The 17,771-nt window shown below is 44.4% G+C and overlaps 1 protein-coding gene across 1 annotated transcript in view; it reads right to left on the reverse strand.

Annotated features, from left to right (window-relative positions):
• PARVA (parvin alpha) overlaps positions 1–17,771 on the reverse strand; it is a 166,672-nt gene that overhangs the window by 136,278 nt on the left and 12,623 nt on the right. The window lies entirely within an intron of this gene.

Below are 17,771 nucleotides of genomic sequence, written 5' to 3' on the forward strand. Positions count from 1 at the left end.
AACATGCTCCTTCATACCCTGCCCATGGCTAGGAGACAGAGGAGGAGGCAGTAGAGAAGGAGTGAAAGGCCCCCCAGGCCCCCTGCCTACTCCTAGCTCCCTGACCCCTGAACTTCCCTAGCACCACCACCCACTTACTCCCCCTAGCCCCTGCCAGGTGCCTGAGTCCTGGGGGAAGCTGAGCAAGGAGGAGGGGCAGAGCATGGAATTGCATGGGAACTGAAGTCTCGATTTCAGATTGGTCTAGACTGCCAACGTACTTACCTATATGGAACAGTCCTTATGGATGGAAGCAACTGGAAAGTCAGGCAATCCACCTAAGATATCACAGAGCATATGTGAAGGCTGTGCTTTGAAAATAAAAAGCTTTTTCCTGATTGAATGCCTATGATAGCCAGCCTCTTCAATAAATCTGTTATAAAAAAATGAAAATCAAAATATCAACAGAATAGCATTTTATGGGTAGCAAATTAACAAAGAGGAAAAATAATGCCCAGTTTTGAGGAGAGTGAAGTAAAGTAAGTCTTTATATGCTTCTGGAATGTTTTAGTCCACTCAGGCTGCTTTAACAAAATACCAAAGACTGGATAGCTCATAAGCAATAGAGATTTTTATGTTACCGTTCTGGAGGCTGGAAATATAAGATCAAGGCACTGGTAAGGTCAAGTTTTGTGATGTCGGCCTTCTTCCTTGTTGGTAGCTGGCCCCCTCTCCCTGCGTCTCATGAGGCACTAATCCCATCCACAAGGGTGCACCTAAGTCCCTCCCGAAGTTCCCACCTGCTAACACCATTATATCAGGCATTAGGAGTTCAACAGATGTATTTTGGGAGGGCACAAACATTCAGTGCAGATTTTCTTGGGTCTTGCCTCTCAAACTTGAGCGTGCATACACATGACAGGAGGATCTACCTAAAATCCAGATGCTGAATCAATAGTCTACGGCAAGGCCCAAGAATCTGCCTTTCTCATGAGCTACACAGTTATACTGATGGTGTCAGTGCAGGATAATAGCTTGAGAAGTATTGTCCTAAAGGAAATTTAGCAACATATATCAAAAGTCTTAAAACCTCCAAAACGTTTGTCTCAGCAATTCCCCATTAATGATATATTCCAGGAGTATATAAAAAGAAAATGCACCCCAAAATATTTACCATTATGTTAAAGCTAAAGTAAAAACTTGTTAACATCTAAATATCTGACAACAGGGAAACTTCTAAATAAATCATGGCAAAGCCATTTGGTGAGAAAAACCAGCAACGATCAAGTTCTTATAAAATGTTTCATACTACGGGAAAATACTCATCACAGGTCAAGTGAAAAAAATCAAAATACAAATGGGGATATATTGCATGTGATGGTCATTTTTATGCATCAACGTGGCTAAATTATAGTACCCAGTTATTGAATCAAATACCAGATACGGCTGCATAGGTATTTTGTAGGTGCAGTCAACAACTACCATCAGCTGATTTTCAGTAAAGGAGGGTACATGCTGTAATGTAGGTGGGCCTCATCTAATCAGCTGCAGGCCTGATAAGCAAAAACTGAGATTTCCCAAAGACAATGGAATTCTGCCTCAAGATGGCAGCCTTAACTCCCATCTGAGTTTCCAGGCTGCTGGCCTACCCTATAGATTTCAGATATGCCAGACTTTACACACATGTAAACCAACCCCTTCAAATAAATCTCTTTATGTACGTATATGTGTGTGTGTCTATATCTCTCTCTTAATATGTATATGTATACGAGTATACAAGTGCAGGTGTATAAATACTTACACACACAATACCCCTATTGGTTTTGTTTCTCTGGAGAACCCTGACTGATGCACAGTTCGATTCCAATTTTCTCAAAGCTAAAAACATGTGTATATATAAATCCCATTGAAAAACCATGGGTCCCATAATGGAATATATAGCATGGTTATACTTTTATTAAAATACTCGGTATATGAATAATGGAAGAAAATAAACCCAAATATTAACTGTGAAAAGATTATGGGTTATTTCAAGGTGGGTCACTATGCTTAATATTTTTTCCTAAATTTTTTACTAAAAGCATGTGTTCCTTACGTAATTAGGGAAAATATCACTATAATATGATTTGCCAGGTACACGGAGTCATTTCAGGAAACCGTCTCACCTGCTACTCAAGTCAAACATTTTATCCTTGGCCTTTCCCTCCAGGCCTGTCCCAGCCCCACTTTTCTGTACAACCCATTCTGCTTCCTGCCTCTTTCTTGACTCTCAGGAATGAAAAACCTGTTAGATGGGCAAGATGGTGACTTCCGTTACCCCTGTTTTATGAGTGAGGAAACTGAGGCTGAGAGGGTTTGAGTGATCAGTACACAGATGCCCAGGTGGGAGCTGACACAACGCAAAGCTCCTCCTTTGTAAACTTTACTGTTTTACTACTAGGCCCTTGTGAGTGATTCTCATTATTCTCCCCAACGGGCCGTGTGAGCACCATGTCAGTTACATTGTGGGGTCTTCTCCCTGGCCTTCCACAGCCTTCCTCAGTAACCTCAGACAATGGCATCACTAAGCTCCAGCGAAGATGAGGAGGGCAGGGTCAGGTGCTGGGACCAAAGAGGTTCTGGGCTCTGACACTTGTCCACAGCTGGAAGCAAGCAGGGCCACCCACATGGTCCCAAATAGGGCCAAGTTCAGCGCTCTCTTCCCACTCTCAGAGGCCTCTCCAGTCTCCACCTAATTATAGGTACAAGGCCTGGCCAGCTGCTGTCTCTATGTCCATGAAAGGATGTTCCCCTGTGGAAGACTTAGGATCCAAGAGCAATTCTCACTGCCGACAACTTCAAGTTCTTGGACTGACTTCTAGCACCCAGGACTTTCCCTCTTTCCTCCTCCTCGGTCTGCCCAGACAGAGCATACTCTTGAGCCCCTTTAGGACTGGACCCTCTTCCTGGGACCCTGATGCCCTCCTTGGCTTGTCTGGGGAACTGGGCCCTGCTGTGTGAGCATCTCTGCAACAAATAGGCTGATCTCCCCAAATTATGAGCCCTTCACCCCCCAAGCCCCAGTGCCCTAGGCATCCTGCTATAACCAGCAATTCCAAGACCCAGTGGTAATCCAGGCTGGAATAATAGCTAGTGTTTGCTGAATGAATGAACAAACTCACTGCACATGGGCCATAACTGAGATCGTGGCAAAACTTATAAGCATTTCCTACCTGGGGGAAAAAAAAAAGAGAGAGCTGTATGAAATGGTGAGCTAGCTGGATAGCTGCGTGGGATGCAATTTATAAGAAATGCTACAACATCCCTGGGATAAATTGGAAACATGGCACCAGTTAACTCAGGTTTCCACATTCTGCTTCTTCCACAGCTGATAAAGTAGAGATCGGTCTCACTTCTGACAAAGAAGACAGTGCACTTGGTGGGAGGGGACAAAAAGGCAAAGTCCACTGAAAAAGCTATGTTGGATGGACACGTTTGTGCTGCCAGAAGGGCAAGGTGTAACTGGAGGCCACACAGGGCCGTCAGCCCCAAGACTGGCCAGCTGACAAGCCACCTGAGGTCAGCAGGCCTAGGTCAGCTATAATTTTGAAGCCACACTAACCCTAGACATGGGAGCTGCTTAGTGGGAATAAATAATGTATAAATAATAAATAATGTATGTAAATTTTAACTCCTTGACTATATTTTCCAAGATTTGTTTAGTTCAGAAACTCACATGAAATAAACACATGACGTCCCTTAGTTAGAATATAAAGAAACGGGCTTACTAGCTTTATTTATGTAAATATCAGTCTCTCCCCATCCCCACTGCATAAACACTGACAACATCATACTTCAAGTATTTGGCTGATACTCTCTGGGTTCCCCCTGCATCAGAATCCCTCAGGCACAGAAAAAACGCTCAGAGCACGAGCTGGGCTCCGGGAAGGTAAGGGTGTTCTAAGCATCAGCATGGGGGAGCCTCCGGGAATCAGCCTTCCTGAGGGTTAGGTGGTATCCCAGCACCCACCAGGACACTGATCGGAACACCTCTCCACCCCTGGTGCCTTCCAGACCAAAGCCTCAGGCTGCTCACGGCAAAGCTGGGAGTGTACCTCCTTCCCCTCGTCGCATCATTATGATTAATATAAATGACAGAGGTGGGGGATGTGGGGGAAGGGAGAAGGCAGAATTGAGTCTGGATTTAATAACGAAGCCCTGGAAAGGAAGAAGGAAAATAGAGAAAAGACAACTGGACCTTAGAGCTGCCCTATACTGGCCTCTGTGAGGGAGGAGGGAAGGGAGGGGTATGGGGGGCTGGGAAATGTGCTATTATGGTTGATGTTATGCACTTTAGCACAAAGACTGAATGGGCAGAGCTAACCACGGGTTATAGAAAGGGACTGAGAAAGATCTCCTCAGTGCTGTCAAGTACATTACAGAAGTTACCCGGAGCATCAGAAAAATGCGTTTGGGTTCTGGGACTGAGCCGTGAGGTCCAGAATGGAGACTCAGCAACTGAATCACAAAATCAGGAAGGGATTACATTTTCAGGTAGAAGGCCAGACCCAGGAGGGAAAGAAGTTCCTTCCTACGCATACGTGTGCAGTACCTCCAACAAAGAGGAATGGACATGACATGCAGACCATCTCTTTTAAACTGTGAGAATGGAAAAGAGCTCCACGCTTCACATTTACTGACAGCTTGTTCACGATCTTATGTCACGAGAAAGGTAGTATCTCCATTGTAGAGAGAGTGGGAAGCACGATGAGGTCAAGTAATTTTCAATTTTCCAGGAGTTACACAGGTAATAAGCAAGTGACCAAGGCAAAAAAAAAAAGGGGGGGGGGAATTGCTTGCATAGTACCCACCAAAATTAGTTAACAGTACTGAGCTCTTCCCATCAGAGCTACTCATTTGCCACTCTGCATGCCCTCTCCTCCAGAGTGGGGTTTGGCCAGTGGATGAGACAGAATGTTGATTCCCCTGGACTCTCCCTGCTGGGCCACGAGTTGGCATGTGACTCTTCCACTCTTCTCCTACTGCCACAGCTTTGTCCCCAGCCACAAACTTCCCAGTACTCCATTCCCTTGTCCCTGAAGGCCTGAGGGTGATAGTGTTCCCCACGACTGTCAGCCCTGGGGTGCATCCCCCTCACTGCTTCCCTTCACCCCCACCTACAACTTTGTAAAAGCACCACTGTTCCCCCCAGGACCTCGATACCCAAGGTTGTGAGCACTTTAGGTGAATTTTTATTCCCTACATCAATCCTAGCGGGTGAAATAATCCTTCTTCTCGAGCTGAGGAACTTGAGGATTATGACGGCTTCACTGAGTGCCCAGAGCCACACAGCTCACCCTGTGGGAAGGGTGGACTGGGCACAGGGACTCCTGTGGTCTGTATTCTCTTTAATAACCGTGCAATATTGCCCTCTCACCCAAGGTGCATTAAATGTCTCCACATACCGGGCTGTCTTAATTGTGGTCTCTTTTAGCAAAAGGAAGAAACATTTTTAGTGCTGTTCAACACATGACCTGTGATCATGGTTTCCCAATCTTACTGCTCCCCAAAGGTGACTGATCTACCACTGGACATAATGGTGGCAAAGAGTTACATTTCAAAAACCAACCGTTAGAAAGTATGGGCCATCCCTTCCCATTTGCAAACGATTCCGTACTTCAGTAAATGAACCCCAATTTCCATGATCCCAAGATTCATAGCCAATGTGAACGTCAGTGCCACAGAAGCTGGCCTGCTTCCAGCATTTTCCATGGCCTGTTGTGTGTGGCAAGATACTATATGCCAAGGGGTTAGTAGGAAGGAGCTCTTGAAAAACAGGACTCCACAGGCAAAAGAGGTTTTGCAAAAACTGTATCTTACTTTGCTCCTGCTTTGGAAGTTCGGAGAGCACACCAAGCTTTAACAGGAGCAAAAGGAGCACTTTTAACCTAGCTTTTCTGAACTAATTTGAGCATAGTATAGTTTTTTGTGGACACTTACTAATAGCTTTCCTAAATATAAACTTAGCTGAACTTTCCTTCTAAATTGTTAATATCCACATACTTTAGCTAGTTGTAATTATTTGCCTAGAAGGTCACTCTAGGTTCCCATTATGGTTTCTTGCATTGCTTAAAACAATCTTCCGATCCGGGGAGGGGACCCGCAGCTTGTTAAGGGGGAATCGAGGGCAGTGGGATCCTTTGGCCCCACCATTACCACTACACTTGGCCCTCGGCCTATGCTTTGAAAGGACGCACTTTGGGGCATAGGGAGATAATCCTGTCTTATTGAAAAGTATCTCCTATGTTATTAAAAAGCAAACAAGCCCTCAACAAGTGCCTTTGAGAGAAACACAGGTGAGCGCCCAGTGCCGGACTCCAGCCCAAACTGCCCTTGTCACTCTTCAGTATGTCACTCTGCTTATACTGCTATTATACACAGGAATACGGTGAAACGTTTGAGTTCAAGCATCTAGTATTTCCTAAAATCATCCAGATTTCAAAAGTTTTTTCCTACTTTCCACATAATTAACAAAAGTATGTCAGGAATTCCAATAGATCCGTAGTTTCAAAACTGATTAATTCAAGCTGGCATGCAAGACTTACCAAATAGGTCCAAATCATACCAAAAAGAGAGCACGATGAAAAGAAAAACAATAGAAAAACATAGCTGAGGAAATATCAGAAATACTCAAGAAAAATCCCCGTTAGTCCACATGTGCTGCTGTAACAAAATACCACAGCCTGGGTAGTTCAAAAACAACAGAAATCTATTTCTCACAGTTCTGGAGGCTGGAAAGTTCAAGATCAAGGCACCAGCCTGGTCAGACCCAGGGAGAACCTGTTTCCAAGTTCATAACCGGCACCCCATTGCTGCATCCTCCCATGGCGGAAGGGGCAAAGGCTCTTTCCGGAGCCTCTTTTATAAAGGCACTAGTCTCCCCCAAATTATCGCCCAAAGGCTTGAGAGACTGACACCATCACTTGGGGGTTAGGATTTCAACATATAACATATTCACACCATATTCACAAATATTCATGTCATATACTTGCTACATTATTGGTGTATAGTGTTAGGTATGAACTCAGATGGATTTTTCTAAAGAGGAAAACCACTGTCAAGATTGCATAAAAGCATCCCCGGTTCTGGCAGCAGAAAAAAGGGACAGATCTAAATAATGGAGATACCATACATCAATATGTATAGACTTTATATATGGATTTACTTGGCTTCTGATCTAACATAGGGTGAAATGTGTACGAGATAATAACATTTGATTCTAGTGTCTGAGTATAAAGCAAGAATAAATATAAGCGACTACATGTGTGGAAGATATTTTCAACCTCATCAGTAATCAAAGAAACTCAAAACAATTGAGATTGTTCCCTTAATTAAATTATAAGAATGAATGCAGAGAAGGACATAAAGAGGCACTCTCAGAGACTGCTGTGGGAAGCATTTATTGGCACCTCACTTTTATATTTTTTTATTATTTAAAAAATTATTTTAATATTTATTCTTGAGAGAGAGCGAGCATGAGTGAAGGAGGGACAGAGAGAGGAGACACAGAATCCGAAGTATGCTCCAGGCTCCAAGTTGTCAGCACAGAGCCCGACACAGGGCTTGAACTCACAAGACATGAGATCATGACCTGAGCCAAAGTTGGACGCTTACCTGACTGAGCCACCCAGGTGCCCCAGCACATCACTTTTAGGAAATAATTTGGTAATTCTAACAAGGAATTTAAAAGGCTTCATACTGTTTGACCTAGTCATTCCACTGTAGAAAATCTACCCTATGGAAAAAATATGAAATATGGAAAAATAATTATACTAAAACTACCATCATGTTTTTTATCATGGCAAATAAATGGAAACATACCAAAGTCCATGAAAAAGGGAGTAGGCTGGTAATCTAAAGCACATCTTCCAGATGGAATATTATATTTTTGCCATTAAAAATTATACTCAAGAATTGTTTACAGTAATGTTGTAACACGAAGCGTAGTGAGTAAAAAAAAGTGTATAAAGACTAAAAATAAACAAAGCACAGAAAAATGCTGGAAATAAATATGCTATGCTGTAAATAGTGCTTGTCTGGGTCAGTGCTGCTCAGAGTATGATTCACAGACCAGCAGCAGTCGGTGAACTGTGTGTCACTTAACATGACAAGAAAATAATTTAGAAACTTTTAGCAATTTGTCCTTCCTGGGACATCCAAGTCCATCTACCATGGGACTGTACAGATAAACAGGATACAGACCAGCTTGAGCATGATCAAACTGGGATGGAGAGTCACGGGTCACACGAACTCCACTGGTGCCATACAGGGGAGGTGTCCCAGCCCACAGAGTACTGACAATAAAAAAGAACCGGCCCTTTATCGAGGCCACTGGTCAAGGGGTAGTACTGTAGACAGATACTTTGATCTTCTCTTCTGTATTTTCCAGTTTTTGTAAGTTTATTTATTTTGAGACAGAGAGAGAGAGAGAGAGGGATGGAGAGAGAATGAGCAGGGGAGGGGCAGAGAGAGAGGGAGACAGAGAGAATCCCAAGCAAGTTCCACATTTTCAGTGCAGAGCCTGACTTGGGGCTTGATCTCACAATCCCTAAGATCATGACCTGAGCTGAAATCAGGAGTCAGAAGCTTAACCCAGTGAGCCACCCAGGCACCACTCTCTTCCATTAAAAAAATAATAATGCTATGTTGTTACATAAGAACAACCAATATTTAAAAAAAATTGTTTTTAATGTTTATTTGAGAGAGAGACAGAGACAGAGTGCAAGCCAGGGAGGGGCAGAAAGAGAGGAAGACACAAATTTGAAGCAGGTTCTAGGCTCCGAGCTGTCAGCACAGGGCCCAACGTGTGGCTGGAACTCATGAACCTTGAGATCATGACCTGAGCTGAAGTCAGACATTCAACCGACTGAGCCACCCACGTGCCTCTAAAACCAACATTTTTTTTAAATGTTTTACTTATTTTTGATACAGAGAGAGACAGAGCATGAGAGGGGGAGGCGCAGAGAGAGAAGGAGACACAGAACCGGAAGCAGGCTCGAGGCTCTGAGCTAGCTGTCAGCACAGAGCCTGACGCGGGGCTCGAACCCACAAACATGAGATCTGACCTGAGCCGAAGTTGGAGGCCTAACCGACTGAGCCACCCAGGTGCCCCCAACATTTTTTTTAAATACAAGCAAAAAGAAAAAAAAAATATCACTTGACTACTGTATCTTTGGAAAACTGTCCTAGAGAAATGTACAAGGACATACTGAGAGGCAGGATGACACAGTAGTTAAGAAAGTAATTTTTAGGTGCACCTGGGTGGCTCAGTCAGAAGCATCAGACCAGCTCAGGTCACAAGCTCGCGGACCGTGGGTTTGAGCCCTGTGTGGGGCTCTGGGCTGACAGCTCAGAGCCTGGAGTCTGCTTCTGATTCTGTGTCTCCATCTCTCTCTACTCTTCCCTCTCACATTCTGTCTCTCTCTCTCGCTCTCAAAAATAAACATTTTTAAAAAATCAAATTTAAAGAAAGTAACTTTTAGAGATGACCACCTGGGTCTGAATCCTGGCTCCCTTATTTGTTAACGGGGCTAGTGGCGCAACCTCTCTGTGCCTCGGGATATTCATGCATGAGATGGGGACAGTCCCAGAACCTACTGCGTAGCTCTCACGGGGTTGGCAGGATTAAATGAGTCAACCTACATAAAGCTCTAAAACACGGTAAGCTCTCTATACATGTTCACTATTACTATTACAAGTCCTGGGCAGGGGTGAGAGCCATGGCCAGACCACATTTCCTCATTTTTTATTTGCAAGATTGTCGAGAGGAGCGGTAGCAGTAGTAATAACAGCAAGTAATACTAAGGGTTTCAGGCAAGCCAGGCTCCATGCTGAGCACTTGACGTGCATTAGCTCATTAATTATTAACCACCCCAGAGATTGGTACTAAATTCTTCTTTCTCATTTTGTAGGGGGGAAACAGGTTCAGGGAAATGAAGTGACTTGCCCAGGGTCACCAGACTATTAGGTCTGTCTCCCTCCGGGGCACTGGGCAAGAGAAAGGGGGCCCTAGAGACTAGAGCAGGAGCCCCTTGAGGGCAGAAATGCCCTGTGCTTTGTTCCCAGGGGGACCCAGAAATATTCTGGGACTTGTTTCCAGCCAGGGCTCCCCTCACCACGTCCCCCTCATCCAGCCAGCAAACAACAGCTGGCCTTTCTCCCCCTCCGCTCAGGGTGTTGCTCTGAGGGAGTGATTTAAGCCCCAAGGAAAGCAGCTCTTGGAATGTGGCAGGCAAATGTAGGGGCTTGTGAGTCATTCCTCTCCCCTCCTCCGTGGCCCTGGACACAATTTATTATCTTCGTCATGGGGTTTTCTGCTCCTGGTTGGCTGGGGGTGGGAGGAGGCGGTCATCCCTAAAAGGAAATCAGTCTGTCGGAGGCAGGAGGAAGGACACTGGCGGCACCCAGCTGCTTGTGGGCCTGGAGGAATTCGAGAAGGCAGAAAGGCCTGAGCCAAACTGGTGGACGCTTAGCAAGACACTGGCTTCAGAGACCCATTGGAGATGCCCCTGTGACTCCCTCCTCCCGTGAGAAATCTGGACCTCTGCAGCAAAGAGAGGCCATTCCAGAATAGTGCGAGACCCATTTATCCTGAAACTTAGAGAACAGAAGTCCTTCCCTCAGCAAATGGGGACAGGGGGCCCAGGAGTGGAGAGAGAATGAAGCACACATGGGATTTTGCCTCAAAATCCAGAACATTCTGTCTGTACCAAGCACTGAGGAAGGGAGCCAGAGAATGTAATGTCTAAAAATCTGTGGCAAAGGAAAAGCATTTCCAATAAAATGAGAGATCAGGCTAACCTTTCGTTTCCACCCTCTCTTTCAAAACTGAATTATTAAAAAAGATATAAATTTTAAAGCTTGGGTAGCATTTTTTCCTTTAGTATTTCCTTTTCCAAAAGCAATTTGGTAATACCCAACAAAATTCAGACCTAACAAATTTTGACTCAGCAATTCCATCTCTAACAGTTTATTATATTATACAGATAAACAGATAGAGAATGCTTGAATTTGTTTGCAAGCATGTTTAATGCAGCGCTATTTGGAGCAGCAAAACACTACAAAAACTTAATCGATAAATGTTCATCGATAGGGAAATGGTTAAATTTAACTATGGCACATCTGCACAATGCATAACATTGCTTAAAATTAGGTAAATCTGGGGCACCTGGGTGGCTTAGTTGGTTAAGTGTCTGACTTCAGCTCAGGTCATGATCTCACGATTCATGGGTTCAAGCCCAATGTCAGGCTCTGTGCTAATGGCTCAAACCCGGAGCCTGCTTCAGATTCTGTGTCTCCTTCACTCTATGCCCCTCCCCCACTTGGGCTCTCTCTCTGTTTCTCAAACATGAATAAATGTTAAAAAAAAAAATTAGGCAAATCGATATGTGAAAGACACACATATATCTTGGAGATATAGTAGGTGCCAGACTACTGCAATAGAGCAAATATCACAACAAGGTGAGTTAAATGAACTTTTTGGTTTCCCAGTACATATAAAAATGTCATTTACACTACAGTACAGTCCATGAAGTGTGCAGTAGCATGTCTTAAAAATGTATATGCCTTCATTTAAAATATTTTTCTGCTAGAAAATGCCAACCGTCATCTGAGCTTTCAGTGAGCGGTAATTACTGACCACAGATCATCGTAACAACTGATAAAACATGAAATACTGCGAGAATTACCAAAATGTGACACAGAGACGTGAAGTGAGCAAATATTGTTGGAAAAATGGCACCGACAGATCCGCTTGACACAGGGCTGCTGCGAACCTTCAATGTGTAAAAAATGCAACATTCACGAAACGCAATAAAGCAAAGTGTAATAAAACGAGGTAAACCTGTACCTGAGATGCGTAAGTGGGTGGGTGGAAAAGTATGAACCGCTGAACACCCTTTACCATGGCATTCCAGCTGTATAAAAACAAGTGTGTATGCTTGCACAACAGCATTTCTGACACACTAATATTACATTATTATATACTATCACTATTATATATAATCATTATGTGCTATCATTATTATTATTTTTTATTATTATTATTATTATGGATTGTGCTATTCTATCTAAATCCTGACTATAGGAAAGTAGAAAGGAGCCCTTACCTTTCAGTTTTTATTTCTGGCCTCTTTCAATTTTTTACCATAAACCTAAACATGCTTAGCTGGTTTAACAAAAATAGGAGCAATAATATTAACAACTAAGCGTAAGAGGGGAGTTGTGTGAGCACATAGACACGGCTCTTCCCCCACAGCCCTGACAGCGTCTGCCAGGGGTCAGGTTGATAGGATGCCCATGAGAGCCAGGCCTTACATTATTATTTTTAAAATAGTTTTATTTACTTTTGAAAGAGAGAAAGAGAGACAGTACGCAAGCAGGAGAGGAGCAGAGAGAGAGGGAGACACAGAATCTGAAGCAGGATCCAGGCTCTGAGCTGTCAGCACAGAGCCCAACACAGGGCTTGAACTCACAACTCGTGAGATCATGACCTGAGCTGAAGTCAGACGCCCAACTGACTGAGCCACCCAGGTGCCCCCAGGCCTTACATTAAACGCTTTCTGAATACCAACTCCTTTCATCTTCATGACAACCCTGTGGGGTGAGTCCTAGTAACATCCCATTAGACAGATGAGAAGGCTGGGGCTAAGGGAGGATGGTGAACTTGGGACAGGTCACGCGGCCCGTGCCTGGTGGGACCAGCTTGGCGGACTCCAGAGCCTAGAAACCTCCCTACCAGGCTGCTTCTCAATAAATGTTCGTTGAACAGGTGGACAAGCTAGAAAAACTGCCAACAACTTTTAAGACTAGAGAAGCAAAATTATTAAACAGTTACTATTGTTGCTATTCATCAATCACTATTAATTATTATTATGAATGAAGAATAAACACTATATTCAGAAAAGCCAGCTGTTACAGAGGGCAAAGCAACGGACTTTAGCTTGTAGAAATAAATTCAAATTCTTGCCATACTACCTAGTAGCTGAGACCTTGAGTTTCCTCACCTGTAAAGTGGAGAGGACAGAATCTCCTGGGGTTTTTGCAGGGATTAAATGCTACATCATATATGTTATATCATATATGAACACTCCTTATGCACTTAGCATATGTCACACGCATGTAAAAACAGGAAGAGATGCTGCGGATGGAATAAACTATGCTCAGCGCATCACCAAGCAGACCTCCATCTTTCTCAACCTGCTGAGTTTTAAAAGTGAACTGATGGGGCGCCTGGGTGGCTCAGTTGGTTAAGCCTCCGACTTCGGCTCAGGTCAGATCTCACGTTCGTGGGTTCGAGCCCCGCGTCAGGCTCTGTGCTGACAGCTAGCTCAGAGCCTGGAGCCTGCTTCCTGTTCTGTGTCTCCTTCTCTCTCTGACCCTCCCCCTCTCATGCTCTGTCTCTGTCTGTATCAAAAATAAAGAAAACATTAAAAAAAAAAAAAGTGAACTGAAAATTTATATTCATATATACTCCCAATGATCTGAGGAGGAAATCAGGGTTTTTAATTGTTGGGATCCTGCGTCTAGAATATTGATTTAGGACAATTTAATACCATCTCCAAATGCCAAGCTTAATTTGCATCAGGTCAGAAGCTGGGCTGCGGAGCCCTGGCTGTTGATTTTAGGCAGGGACTTGGGAGGGCCGCCGTGCACCTTCCTCCTGGCCCACGGCCAGCCGAGAGCGGGCTTCACCTGGGACTCAGGACTGGCCGGCTGAGAAGGCAGAGTCTTTGATGGATTTTCAGTGTTTAATTAAAGTGCAGCTGGGGCCTGGGGCCGTGCTGTAGCTTTCAGCGAGATATTTGTCACGGGCTGCACAGCTGGCCAGGTCTGAGGCCATCGGTGGGGCCAAAGCCCAGACTTTGCCTGGACCCCCTCACCCCGGGAGCCTGTGCTTTCTGCCTTTTGGGGGCCCCAGGCTCATCCCAGGAGCTTAGTTCTCCAGGCACTAAATGCTGCCTCTGGGAGAATCTCAGAATCACAATTCACACACGGGCCAATGGCTCCCAGACACAGTCCCTGAGGACCTGCTTTAGAAAACATTCCAGGCCGCTCAGCTGTTCTTCAACAAACACGTTCTGTGCTTGGAGCCCACCCTCATCATTTCATTTGCAATCGAGGGGGCTACAGAAAGTCCACTCGCCAAAGTCTTCTTTTTACTATCATTATTGTGGAAAATTTCAAATGCATCCCAAAGTGAGAGGCTAGTAGGACAATCCTCCATGTATCCATCCATCATCACTTCCGTAATAATGAGCTATTCGTGGCCCCTACTGTCCACCTACACCTCAATCCCTCCACTGCATTATCTGAAGCAACTCCTAGACATTTTTAAAAAATGTTTACTTTCAGAGAGTGTGTTCAAGCATGCAGGGGAGGAGAAGAGAGAGGGAAAGAATGAAAATCCCGAGAGAGAATCCCAAATTCCGTGCTGTCAGTGCAGAGCCTGACTCAGGGCTTGAACTCACGAAACCATGAGATCATGACCCGAGCTGAGATCAAGAGTCAGACGCTTAAACAACTGAGACACCCAGGCGCCCCACAAGTCCTAGACATTTTATCATGCCATCCACTAAACATTTCAGTATGTACCTGGAAAAGATAAGGACTTTTCTCTTTTCTAACATGACCATGACACCATTCTCACACCATACAGGTTAACAGTGATTCCTTAGTGTCATCAAATATCCAGTGAGTATTTACACTCTCCTGACTGCCCCATAAAACACTTGTAGAAGTTGATTTTTCTGAAGCAGAATCCAAACAAGATTCTAGCTGGCTGCGGTTTGGTGATTTGGCCTTCTTCTCCTCTCTCCTCTTCCCTTCAACCCCCACTTCACTCGGAGGTTTGGTGTGAGGACAGTGGAAGCCCAGAGACACCACTTACTTATGCCTCTGACACATAACCAAGTTTTCTTCTTTAGTCTCCTCACCTAGAAAACGGGAATAATAAAAACTAGACTTGGTGGTAATTGTGATGATTAAAGGTATAGAAAAAAGCCTCTTAGAGACAGAAATGACTTTGATAGAATTCCCCAGCACAGCATCTAGGCAACCAAACACAGTTACCGATGGGAAGGAAATGGGAGTAAAAAGTGGTGCAACTTGCCACATTCTTCTCAGACTTTGGGCCATTGTTCTGAGTGAGATGGTAGAATGTTCTAATTAAGAGTTAAGTCTCCGGAGCCAGACTACCCAGGTTCAAATCCTATGGCTTCCTCTAGCTAACAGTGGCAAAATGATGCATATTATTTGTCAAAATTCATTTCCTTCCCCTCTGAGCAGACAACTATGTTTCTGTGCCTCTCTTGCACTTAGGTGTGGCCGCATAACTGACTCCTGGCCTGTGGCAAGTGGTGAGAAGCGATACGCATCAAGTCTGTGCCTGGCAGGTAAAAGCCTCCCACTGAGCTCTTGCTCTCTTTCTCACCAGCCCCCCCTGGTTGACTGGTGAGGACTCAAAGAACCTGGAATAAAGAATAGGAGGAAGATGAAAGGCACCTGCATACCCGAATGACCATGTGGGAGACAACCTAATCAAGGAGCTGAGGGAGGTCTGGCTGGCTCAGTGGGTGAATCACGTGACTCCTAATCTTGGGGTTGTGAGTTCAAGCCCCATGTAGGTTGTAGAGATCACTTAAAAAAAACAAAGAGTGATCCCATGGGGTTTTGCTATAAGAAATAAACTTTTATTATGTTGAGCTTCTGAGAATTTGGGGCTTATCTGTTATGGCAGCTCGTGTTATCTTAACTAGTACATTAACCTTGACTTTGGGCAAGTTACTTGGTCTCCCTGTCTTTCACTTTCCTCATTTGTAAAGGGGCAAAGCTGCTAATAATACTTATGTTATGGGGCAGTTAGGAAGATCAAATAAGCTAATATATCTAAAGCATCTACTACATGCCCTGGCCCGTTCAGTTCTGCAAAAGTGCTTGCCCCTGATGCACTTACATTACTATCACTGTCTTTCATATCATTATTTGAAAAGTCATGGTATTCCATCAAGAATTTGCACATTTACAATTTGGGGCCAAAATTTTATTCCATTCAATTTCCAATTTAATAATGAAAGCCAGTGGTATAACAGGATTAAAACCATTTGCTCACAGCAGGAAATATTTCAGGAATACAGTCATCCTGCGAGGTGAGGTGCACCTCATACAGGACGCAGCAAGTCTCTGGCACTCCCAGCCAACATTTAAAAAAAGGGGAGGATGAGACTTTCTTGGCATGTACCTTTCTGGGTGAGCGGCCAGAGCACTCTTCGTGCTCAGGACCGAGGAGATGCGCACTGACCTCTATGGACCTTAAAAAAAAAAACCCGTGCACCCACGAAGATCTACAAATGTCCAACAGCACACGAAACGATGGGCAGTATCATGACCTTTCAGGGAAACGCAAATGAGAACCATGGTGAGATGCACTTCACACCACTGGGATGGCTATGATCGAAAAGAAGGTAATAGTGAGTGTTGGTGGGGATGTGAAGACCCTGGACCCATCGTGCACTGCTGGTGAAAACATCACACAATGCAGCCCCTTTGGAAAACAGCCCGGCAGTTCTTGAGAACCGGAAACATACCTTCTCATACTCAAGAGAAATGAAAACATATATCCACCCAGAAACTTGTACATGAAAATTGATAACTGTGCTATTCATTACAGCCGAAAAGTGCCAACAACAATCAAAACATCCATCAACTGATGAATGGATCAACAAGATGTGGGATACATCCATCTAACAGAATAGTTTTCAGTCAGAAGAAGGAATGAAGCCTGACACATGCTACAGCATGGGCCTTGAAAATACTATGCTCCGTGAAAAAAGCCAACTACAAAAGACCCCGTAAGGATTCCATTTATAAAAAACGTCCAAAATAGGCAAATCCGGTGACAGAACATAAACTGGTGGTTTTGCGGGGCGGGGATGGTAAGGGAAGGCTGAAGGAAGGGGTGGGGGGTGACAGCTAATTGGTACAAGATCTCTTTTTTGGGTGATGAAAATGTTCTAAAATTGTGTCAATGGTTGCACAACTGTGAATACTCTAAAACCCACAGAACTATAATGTTTAAATGGGTAAACTGTACCTCAATGAAGCTACAATATTAGAACAAAACAAAACAAAACAAAAAACAGTGCCCACTCTATCAAATCGCCTTTCCTCTGGATTTGAGCTGCCATCAGAAGCCACAGCACAGGACCCAGGAGTGCTGACTCACAGGGGCACATGGACCCCAATGTTCATAGCAGCACTCTCAACAATAGCCAAATCATGGAAAGAGCCTAGGTATCCATCAACTGACGAATGGACCAAGGAGATGTGGTTTATATATATAATGGAACACTGCTTGGCAATGAGAAAGAATGAAATCCTGCCGTTTGCAGCAACGTGGATGGAACTGGAGGCTATTATGCTAAGTGAAGTAAGTCAGTCAGAGAAAGACAGATATCCTATGTGGATCTTGAGAAGCTTAACAAGACCATGGGGGAGGGGGCGGGGGAAAGTTACAAGCAGAGAGGGAGGGAGGCAAACCATAAGAGACTCTTAAATACACAGGACATACTGAAGGTTGATGGTGGGGAGGTAGGGAAGAGGGGAAAATGGGTGATGGGCATGGAGGAGGGCACTCAGGATGAGCACTGGGTGGTTTATGGAAGCAATGAATCATGGGATCTATCCCCAAAACCAGGATCACACTGTACATACTGTGTGTTAGCCAACTTGACAATGCATTATATTAAAGACAGACA

Source organism: Suricata suricatta, chromosome 11 (genome assembly GCF_006229205.1).
Source record: "Suricata suricatta isolate VVHF042 chromosome 11, meerkat_22Aug2017_6uvM2_HiC, whole genome shotgun sequence".
Taxonomy (NCBI): Eukaryota; Metazoa; Chordata; class Mammalia; order Carnivora; family Herpestidae; genus Suricata; species Suricata suricatta.